Source organism: Tiliqua scincoides, chromosome 1 (assembly GCF_035046505.1).
Source record: "Tiliqua scincoides isolate rTilSci1 chromosome 1, rTilSci1.hap2, whole genome shotgun sequence".
Classification (NCBI taxonomy): domain Eukaryota; kingdom Metazoa; phylum Chordata; class Lepidosauria; order Squamata; family Scincidae; genus Tiliqua; species Tiliqua scincoides.
Genome location: NC_089821.1, coordinates 307445780 through 307453594, shown reverse-complemented (window position 1 = coordinate 307453594; position 7815 = coordinate 307445780).

The window sequence follows — 7815 nt, the reverse complement described above, 5'->3', positions numbered from 1 at the left end:
GATATGCTGGTTCTGAGTTATTAGGGTGTGATCCTAACCAACTTTCCAGCACTGCCATAGCTGTGGCAGTGGGGCATGTGCTGCATCCTGCAGTTGGGGGGGGGCAGTCACGGAGGCCTCCTCAAGGTAAGGGAATGTTTGTTCCCTTACCTTCGAGTTGCGTTATCCTTACCACAGTGCTGGAAAGTTGATTAGGTTTGCACCCTTAGAGCCCAATCCTGAGCTAGGCGCTCTGGCTTTCCACCGGAGCGCACTGTCACAAACGTGCTGTAAGGCATGTCTGTGAGGTTTACCGCCAGGCCAGCACCTGTACTGCTCGGCAATCTCACGGACTGCTGAGCCTTGGCACGGTAAGCGGGGGGGGGCAAGGAGGAGGGTGGGGAAGAGGCATTCCGGGGAGGGGGGAGGCAGGCTGAGGGTGGAGTGAGGGCGGGGAGGGGAGGAGGCGTGATGAGGCGTGACCTGGCAAGGAGGAGTGAGGGGAGGAGGCATGAGGGGGAGGCGGGAGGCAGAGAAAGTGCGGGTGGGAGGCGTGCCGGAGAGGAGGGAGGTGGGTCCCATGGAGCTGCGCTCCAGCGGATCCAAGGCATTTGTGTGGGGCTTGGGGCTCTACACAAACGCCTTTACCTTACCATTGCTGGGCTGCTTCCCTTATCTGGGAGAAGGGGATGAAAGTCCCCTTCTCCTGAGGTGCTGCCCGCAGCAGGCTGAGGCATGAAGGATGCTGTAGGAGGAGTTCTTGGTGCCACTGCAGCCACATGCCCCGGGCAGTTCAGGATAGGGCTGCCTGTCATGTACCTGTAAGTGAGCTGCTTGTGTGGGTGGGGAAATGGGGTTCCATTTGGGTGTGTGCTTTATTTCTTGCTGTATGTTGGTGCATGGAGAAATTCTGGAATTAGAGCCCATTCGTTCATTTATTCATTCATCTAAGTTCTGTCTCTAATGTATTTACTCAAATTTTATATTTAAAATTTATTTATTTTTCCAGCCCTCGATACCATGCCAGATATTTGATGTGGCCCTCTTGGCAAGAAGTTTGGAGACCCCCGGTTTAGACCAGCAGAGAGAGGGTGAAAGAGCAGAACATGCGTTGACTGAATGGCTTCTGGGTGTAAATGAAATGCGTTGAATGAGCGGAATGAATGTATTAGTATTGAACTAAGATAATGGATTTCAAAAAGAGTTGTATGAGTGTTTTGTTTTTATTGGACAGTTTTCAGTACAGTATTTATTTATCTGACTCATAGTACCTTCCAGGCTGAGGTTTCTCAAAGCAGGTAAATATAATTTAAAAGAAGAAAATGACTTTAAAGAAAGCAATAAAATGACAAAAATCAGGAAAAACAGACAACTGCACTCCATTAGGCAGTGGAATAAAAGCAACAGTTTGAAATCTCATTATAAAATCTCAAAGTAAAATCTCATCAGATGATTAAAAATCCTGACATTTTTAAAAGCCTTCCTTTGGTGCTGAAAAAAGAACATTATTGTAAACACCAGTTGAACCTTCCTGGAGATACGAGGGTCGCCCAGAAAATAATGCACCACATTTTTTTTCTCAGCCTACAGTAATGGTACGAATGCAAAACTTTAGATATACATTATATGAATTTTCAGGAGTGCGCACACAAATTTTTGGTTTCTTCAGACAGATAGTGTAGCTGCAGCAGTGTTTCGAAAGGGCGTCTGTAAGTGATGTACGTTACAAGCAGCATGTCGTCATTGAATTTCTCACTGCGGAGAAAGAAACTGTTGGGAACATTCACAAACGTTTGTGTACAGTTTATGGAGAATCTGCAGTCGACAGAAGTACGGCTAGTTGCTGGGCACAGAGGGCAAGGCCATTAGAAGGCATTTCGGCAGAGCTCCAAAATTTGCAGCGTTCGGGGCGGCCATCCACGGCTGTCACACCTGACAAGACGCAGCTTGCTGATGTGCTCATTCGCGAGGACCGACGCTTAACGACTAGGCAGTTGGCGCTGAAGCTGTCAATCAGCAAAGGAAGTGTGGATGCAATCATCCGTGCCCTTGGTTACTCAAAAGTGTGTGCACGATGGGTTCTGCGCTGTCTTACGGTGGACCACAAATCTCTCAGAAAAAACATTTCTTCTGAGTTGCTGAAACATTTTGAAGATGAGGGGGAAGCATTCTTGTCCAGGATTGTGACAGGTGATGAAACCTGGGTTCACCATTTTGAGCCCGAAACAAAACGACAGTCGATGGAATGGCGTCATCCTCAGTCTCCACAGAAGAAAAAATTCAAAGCAACTGCTTCCGCCGGTAAGGTCATGATCACTGTGTTTTGGGACTGTGAAGGTGTCATACTCATTGATGTGATGCCAAGAGGCAGCACCATTAATTCTGAAGCTAATGTGAAGACATTAACCAAACTCAAGAAGCACTTCCAGCGACTTCGGCGCCATAACAACCCAGGTGAATGTTTGATTCAACATGATAACGCTCGGCCTCACACAAGTTTGAGGACTTTGGAACACATCACTAAACAGGGTTGGACTGTGTTACCCCATCCACCCTACAGCCCTGACCTAGCTCCCTCAGACTTCCACTTGTTTGGGCCATTAAAGGATGCCATTCGCGGAAGACATTTTGAGGATGACGAAGAGGTGATTCGCACAGTGCAGAAATGGCTTCGTGGCCAGAACAAGGAGTGGTACCGACAGGGCATACATGCCCTTGTGTCTCGCTGGAGGAAGGCCATAGAACTGGACGGAGATAACGTGGAAAAATAGGGAGTGTAGAAGAAACATCATTCTTTCTTGTGTGTGAGTTTCAATGTGTTCAATAAATAATTGTTGAAGAAAAAAAATGTGGTGCATTACTTTCTGGGTGACCCTTAGGGTCTGTCTCTGTCTGCAATCCTATCCTCACTTTCCTAGGAGTAAGTCCCATTAACTATTATGGGACTTACTTCTGAGTAGACATGCATAGGATTGGGCTCTCTGTTACATAGTTACCTCTAACAGGCAGCCCCATCCTACCTAAGTTCCCCTGCACCGATGCAGCTGCACCAGCATAGGCTATGCTGCATTGCATGAGGGAATTTAGTAGGTCTCCTCAGGGTAAGGTGACATTGGTCCCCTTTCCCCAGGGAAAGCCCCAGCTGCCACTAGTTGACAACTGGGACCTACACCAGCAATAATGCTGGTGCAAATCCACATTGACCCATGTTGGTAGTTCAGGCACAGGAAGGGGAAAAGGATACACCTGCGCTGCCAATCCTTCCCCCTCCTGATCCATCCACCCCTGCCCCATCACTGCCCTCCCCTGCCCCATCCCACACCTCCCCGACTTACCCCTGCGCCACAAAGCATTGGACTTACCTGGCCTTCCTTTTGGCACTACAAACAGATGCACAGTCACCAAATGTGCATGCGGCGAGCCCCAAGAAGGCTTCCACGCAGCCCCCAAGCCTCAGAATGACTAAAAATAGTGATTGGAACCCACTTCCTTGGAGCCCAACTGGGAGTGGGTTCTGATCACTATTTTTAGTCATTCTGAGGCTTGGGGGCTCTGCAGAGGCATCTGCGGGGTTCCTCGCATCCCCTGGAGGCCAGCACTGGCTTAAGTAAGGAAACCTTCCCTTCTGCCCCCAGCAGCCGCATGATCCTGGGGATCGTGTCCCTACCACCTCCTCACCCCTGCAAAGACATACGTGGCTCCCAACTTCTTAGGAGAAGTTTGGGAGCCACTGTTACCACGTACCTGAGAGTAAGCTCCATTAAACACAGTGACTGCCCAATCCTTTCTTCCACTCTTGCGTCTGATGCAGCCACGCTGGCAGAGCACAAACTGCATTCAGTGGTGGTGTGGGGAGGGGGCAATTGGGCATCCAGCAGGAAGGATTGGCAGCGCAGGTGTATTTAACATGGGCATCCAGTTAAATATTTTTAACTTACCCCACCCCCTAAGCAGCCCAATTGCCCATGGGTCTCCTTGGACCTACACCAGCCATTTTACTGGCATATGTCTAAGGAGAGAAAAGGGGTAGGATAGCCCAGGAAAGATAGAAACTAGCACACTCTGGTGCCGCTGAGGTTCAGCCCCTCTCTCCCCTCCCTGCCCCCAGACCCTGCAAACCATTCTAGAACTCCCCCTGCCCTCCCTCTCCCCATACATGACAAGCCTCCTCCCCCAACTTACCAGCACTTACAGCTGCTGCCGTCACCCCACTTATCATTTTATGGCAGTGGCCGGGAATCAGGTGACAGCAGCCTGGCTGCCATGCCAGCATCAAGGGCCTTGTGCAGTGCAAGGCCCCAACAGAATTGGGGTAGATGTGCATTGGATTGCACTGTACAGCACTTAAAAACAAAACAACCTTGTGAGGCAGCTTTGACTGAGATACAAGCCTAGAAGAGGCCAGGTCAAGCACTGAATTTCATGTCCCAGCGGAGTGCCACAATGCAGTGTAAGCAGGGCCTCCCACTTGCCTTCGGGGCCATTGGGGCAGCGATGGCAACGTGCAGCCGTTCAGTGAGTGCCTGCGTGTTGTCGTGCAATACTTAATGTGCCACCCCCCCTCTGACTACACTACTGCTTCCAGTAACAAACTCCCTTGCATCATTGAAGCTGTGCTGGGAACCAGCCATTCTATTGGTAGCCCAGCAGAAAAGGAGGTGTCATAAAGATTTGGCCACCAACAATCACCTCACTCTTTGTAAGTACACATTACACCTAACTCTATCCCTAAATGGGTCAAGTTGTGTTGCTAAGGCTGAAACTGATTTTGCAGATGTGATACCAATTTGACTTTCGGAAGGGAGTGCCCCTCCTCAACTGCTTCGAGGGGCACAGCTATTGAATAAGCATCTCTGTGTGTCTCTCTGTGTGTTTTTAACCCAAGTTCACTTTCTCTTTTGTTTGTCTGGTGGTCCCCAGCTTGCTGTTGTCTGCTTTAGCCCTGCCTGGCAGGAGGTGAAAGGGGAGGGGGGCTGGCTGCTGGAGGGGGGCCCTTCTGTCCACAGCTGCACTGGGCCAAGACTCATCTCTTCCCTTTTCTTTGCTCCTTGCAAAATCAATCCACTGACAGCTAACTCATCCCCCCCACCTCTTCCAAAAATGTATTAGCTATTCAGTCCCAACAGGCCCCCCAGAGCCCGCTTTTGTCCCAGGGAGGACTCCAAACCCTCTCATTAGCGCTTATTACTCTGAGCAGTTTGACAGCTTCCCTGCCCGCTTACAAGACGCTCCCATTCAGGGCTGCCCAGGGCTGCCCTCCTGCTCAAAAGAAACGGAAGTATTCAACTGGCTGAATAGAGGGGAAAAGCTGTTTCACTTCTCCTCCCTCCCTGTTCATGTTACTTTTTGATACAATATTTTCCTCTTTGTCTGCTAAAGAGAGACAGGTCACGGCAGAATTCTGGGGAGCCTTTTTGGGCACACTGTTTAATGTAAATAACCTATTTTGTTTTGTTTCTATCCATTTAGCTATCACATTTCTGCACATTTTAATATAGAATTTGAATGTTTAGTTTGCTAAATCAAATAGTTTCATGTTCTAATATATTGAGATCCTATGCATGGTTACTAGGAAGTAAGCCCCACTGTGTTGAATGGTTAGTATGCATGGAATTGCAGCCTTACATGTGCCACATTGATTATATCATTGCATCGTACCATGTCAAATCATGTTTCTATTAATTCTACCCTCCTAACACATTAGGTCAGGTCAATGAATGCTAAACACTCTGAAGGTTGATTCACACAATCATTTTGTGCAAGCACTATATGTGCAGTGTGGCATCAGGCCCTCATTCTCCTACTGTGCATATGACCCCTGGGACAACATTGCTACAACTGGGAGATGAGTGGATGAATCCAAGGAGGAGGTAAAGTCAGGAATCTCCTGACCACAGACCTCAACATCCCTTCTTGGGAAACCCTTGTGTAGAAATTGAACTCAGAACCAGTGGTGTAGCTACAGGGGTGGCAGCATGGTAAGTAGTGCAGGAATCACAACATGCCACGTAAATGGTCCCTCCCACGCTTTGTCAGAGCCATTCCGTGCATCAACAGCAATGTGCAGGAGCGGAACGGCTCTGAGAGCAAGTGCGAGGAGCTGTTTACATTATTTTTCCTTAGCCATTGAAGTTAACTCAGTGGTTCTCATAAGAACAGCCCCACTGGATCAGGCCACAGGCCCATCTAGTCCAGCTTCCTGTATCTCACAGCGGCCCACCAAATGCCCCAGGGAGCACACCAGACAACAAGAGACCTGCAAGGCTTCCTGGGAATTGTAGTTAAGAACATAAGAACAGCCCCACTGGATCAGGCCATAGGCCCATCTAGTCCAGCTTCCTGTATCTCACATCGGCCCACCAAATGCCCCAGGGAGCACACCAGATAATAAGAGACCTCATCCTAGCACCCTCCCTTGCATCTGGCATTCTGACATAACCCATTTCTAAAATCAGGAGGTTGCACATACACATCATAGCTTGTACCCCATAATGGATTTTTCCTCCAGAAACTTGTCCAATCCCCTTTTAAAGGCGTCTAGGCTAGACGCCAGCACCACATCCTGTGGCAAGGAGTTCCACAGACCGACCACACGCTGAGTAAAGAAATATTTTCTTTTGTCTGTTCTAACTCTCCCAACACTCAATTTTAATGGATGTCCCCTGGTTCTGGTGTTATGTGAGAGTGTAAAGAGCATCTCCCTATCCACTCTGTCCATCCCCTGCATAATTTTGTATGTCTCAGTCACGTCCCCCCTCAGTTAGCACCAGGACCCACTTTTTAGAATGACAATCTGTCAGGACCCACCGGAAGTGATGTCATTAACCTTGAAGCTATGTCATAGCCAGATATGACATCATCAGTTTAGGCTTCAAACCTAAGCCGCAATCAGCCAAAGTTCCCATTACACAGCACACTTGTAATGTTATCATTACATTATGATAGGAATCATTAGGAAGGGTCTAATCTATGATCATTAGGAAGGGTATTGAGAACAAAACGGCTAGTATTATAATGCCGTTGTACAAATCTATGGTAAGGCCACACCTGGAGTATTGTGTCCAGTTCTGGTTGTCGCATCTCAAAAAAGACATAGTGGAAATGGAAAAGGTGCAAAAGAGAGCGACTACGATGATTACGGGGCTGGGGCACCTTCCTTATGAGGAAAGGCTACAGCGTTTGGGCCTCTTCAGCCTAGAAAAGAGACGCCTGAGGGGGGACATGATTTAGACATACAAAATTATGCAGGGGATGGACAGAGTGGATAGGGAGATGCTCTTTACACTCTCACATAATACCAGAACCAGGGGACATCCACTAAAATTGAGTGTTGGGCGGGTTAGGACAGACAAAAGAAAATATTTCTTTATTCAGCATGTGGTCGGTCTGTGGAACTCCTTGCCACAGGATGTGGTGCTGGCGTCTACCCTAGACGCCTTTAAAAGGGGATTGGACAAGTTTCTGGAGGAAAAATCCATTATGGGTTACAAGCCATGATGGGTATGTGCAACGTCCTGATTTTAGAAATGGGCTATGTCAGAATGCCAGATGCAAGGGAGGGCACCAGGATGAGGTCTCTTGTTATCTGGCGTGCTCCCTGGGGCATTTGGTGGGCCGCTGTGAGATACAGGAAGCTGGACTAGATGGGCCTGTGGCCTGATCCAGTGGGGCTGTTCTTATGTTCTTATTTTACATAGTTCAGAATTCAAACATTCCAACTTGCAAGTCAATGCAGAATTCGATCCTTCTCCAACAACTCAGTCATCCCCCTTTCCAGCATCCCATCTACCCACTATGCTTCTCTCCCACCGGGATCCCACCCTTCCCAAGAGCTTC